The 3141-nt window shown below is 37.0% G+C and overlaps 1 pseudogene; it reads right to left on the bottom strand.

Moving 5' to 3' along the window:
* Positions 1–408: 408 nt before the first annotated feature.
* LOC113261928 (vomeronasal type-1 receptor 4-like) lies at positions 409–1329 on the bottom strand (annotated as a pseudogene).
* Between the last annotated feature and the right edge of the window lie 1812 nt (positions 1330–3141).

Consider the following 3141-nt stretch of genomic DNA (forward strand, 5'->3'; position numbering starts at 1 on the left):
GTATGGTTATATTTAATTACATCATTATCCATGATTAAACCAGATATAATCAATAGCGTATAGTAAACTCAAGTACAGTTTGAGTCTGAAGTATACAACAATGCATATATAAAATACTTTTGTTTAACATACACCAGCAAGGGTAGTTGCTATAATTTAATTAATAGATATGTCATATTAGGGAAGATCTCTTAAAATAGGGGCACCCAAATAATCATAACCATGAATTTTTGACAATAATTTTAGAAAAGGTAAAATAGTGCCCCATTCAGGTGCAACTGTCTTGAATATGTTTTATTCTATGAGTCTGGTTATTTATCTACACATGTTAATTAAGCTGGATGGTTTGAAAATATGCCCAAACTAAAAATTATTTATGCCCTTGAAGAATTTTACCTTATTAAAATCTTAATATGGGACATTCTGATTACACATCCCACTTGTGTAAAAGAAGTTAATGAGGGTGTTCACGCCTTTAAGGGGCTTAGATTGTGAAGAGGACTTTCTCATTTTTGCAGAAGCACAGCCCAGATATTATTGTCTATTATTATTTTTGATCATCACGAAAGGACAGATTGTTGGATAACAAGAGGGGAAAAAATAGCGATGATCTCCAATCTTTGTACACTATGTCCATATATTATGTAAATGGTAAGGCAAGTGTTCTTCCAGTGAAAGAAAACAAAGCAGCTCACCAGTGCCAGGATTGTGTGGGTGGCCTTGGTTTCAGGTGAGGATCTTGGGCAAATCCTGTCCTGTGGACATGCTGGACTATCTTGCGATGTGTGAGGAGGAACTTTACCATGTACACACTGGTCCAGACCATGAGGGACATACACAGAATATCTCATAAGATGATGCCCCCTAGAAAAGCAGCCTCTGAAGTTTGTCAGGTTCTCTCCCACTACAGTATGTCAGAGAATACACTGGTCCAACTTCTGTGGTGTTGTACGGGGCCATGGTGGCTATGATGACATGGATGTAGATCAGCATGTTGATGATCCAGAAAGAAGAGAAGGCAGGAAAAATGTATGTGGAGATTTTGGGTTTGAGCCATGCCCACCTCGAGTTGCTGGGAGTGATAATTATGGCCCAAAAAATACTCAGGAAAGATGTGGTGCAGAGAGAAAGATCCTGTGTGACTCTGTGGATGTAGAGCACTGCCTTACAACCAATGTCATCCAGGAAATTTCTTATTCCAAAGGCATTTATTACTTCTGGAATCCCACTGAAAACAATTGTAATGATATTAGCTAAAGTTAAATGGGTGAATATCAAATCTATAGGCTTTTTTATTTGGGGCCGAACTAAGGTGTTAATGTTTAACATGAGTAACAATACATTCGCAATAAAACTGATCACAAACTGAGACAGAAAAAATATTCCCAAAATAGTGTCACTTGAATTTATTATATTCATGGCCTCTTCTACTCTGGATAGGCTCCTTAACAGTCTAAAAAGAGGAACAAAATATTCTGTAAGCTTGATAGAAATAAAAGGACTCTATGGACAGCCCGTGAGGTATGATCGCTCTCGACAGTAGGTTGTACAAATGCTCTGTGACAATATTCAGGAAATGAAGAATTAGTTCTAGAGGCATATGCCAAGGATTATTGATGTCCCTTCAGGGGAATATTAGGGTTGAAACAAAACATGCCTTATTCATAAAAATGTTACTGTAATTCTGAGAAATAAATTGGCTATCCTGAAGGATTATTTTTTACTCATGAAAAACAGTATTTCAGATTTATGGAGATTTTATTTAAGTTCTATGTATGTATTTTTAATTGTACGTGATAATTTTTCATATTCTTCCATCTTCTGTCATAAATAACAGAAAATCCTTCGGGTATTTTAATGTTTATTATTACATTTCTACTATACATGACACACATTGTCGTTATCATTATTCAGCAGAAGAACTCCATCTCTAGAGTCCCACATGACCATCTGGCTCTGTAAATTCCTTTCCTGGCCTTTTCTACATGCTTCCCCACCCCAAGACCCTTCCAATTCACATTATGAGTATCAGATCAGCTCATAGGTCAGTTCATTGCATCCTCCATCTCTGCTCTGAAAATTCGCTTCCTGTCTGTTCTATTCTGAAGTCACTGCTTCTCTAACATCTCTCTCAAGTAGTGGGATCTTTCTCTCCCCTGTTCCCTATGCCACCAGGATTATAAGTGAGAATGTTCTCTTTGATGCCAAGCATATTCAGATAATTCTCCATCACTCCAGCTTTGAAATATTTGTCATCCTTCCATAAATTCACTCTCTTTGTGGAAGAAATCTGCTGACCCAAGTCATTCTCCTCCTTAGCTACTGACTCATTATGACTCTCCCCAACTCAAATTCTGTCATGTTCTTAGTGATTTATTCCCATACAGATGATCAATACAATACTCCCAGCCTCTCACATTTGTGATCTTCTGTCTTCCAACACTCCTACCCTTCAACCTCATCCACTCTTTGTCACGCTCACATACTAGAGGTTGTCATTACAAATACTGTAAACTCATTTTATTTCACTCTCAAGCATCTCATCCTCCTAGTACCAGTTGTTTGCAGCCTACTCTATCTAATCTCTGGCTCCAGTATTACTTTGACATCATCAGTGTCTGAGAAACATTGATCCCTTTACTCTCCATAACCCTCTTATAGCCTCTCCTCCTTCCCTACATTTCCACAATCGAGGATCTTAATCACTTCTTGCAAAAATAGTTGATTCCATTGTTTTTTTCTTCCTGCTTCATAGTCCTCACCGTAGAAAAAAAATCAATTTCAGTTAAATAGTCTAATATTCTTCCTAGTTCATGGCATCAAGACTGGAGAAAAACAAAAACATATTAACTAAACTTAACATCAAATTCTTCACCACTAAGCTCAAACGAGGTTTTATTTGTCTCTCCTCCTGATGAATATTTCATAACTTCTCTGTTCTCAAACCACCAACATATCCTTTCCCAAACTCACATTCAATTGATGGCACATTGCATATTTTTAACTGAGATATAATTGACATGAAACATTATGTTAGTTTCCGATGTACAATATATGACTTGATATTTTTATATGCAGTTGACCCTTCAAAAACACAGGCTTGAAGTGCATGGGTCCACTTATATGTGGATTTTCTAAGGT

The sequence above is a fragment of the Ursus arctos genome, unplaced genomic scaffold, assembly GCF_023065955.2.
Source record: "Ursus arctos isolate Adak ecotype North America unplaced genomic scaffold, UrsArc2.0 scaffold_5, whole genome shotgun sequence".
Lineage (NCBI taxonomy): Eukaryota > Metazoa > Chordata > Mammalia > Carnivora > Ursidae > Ursus > Ursus arctos.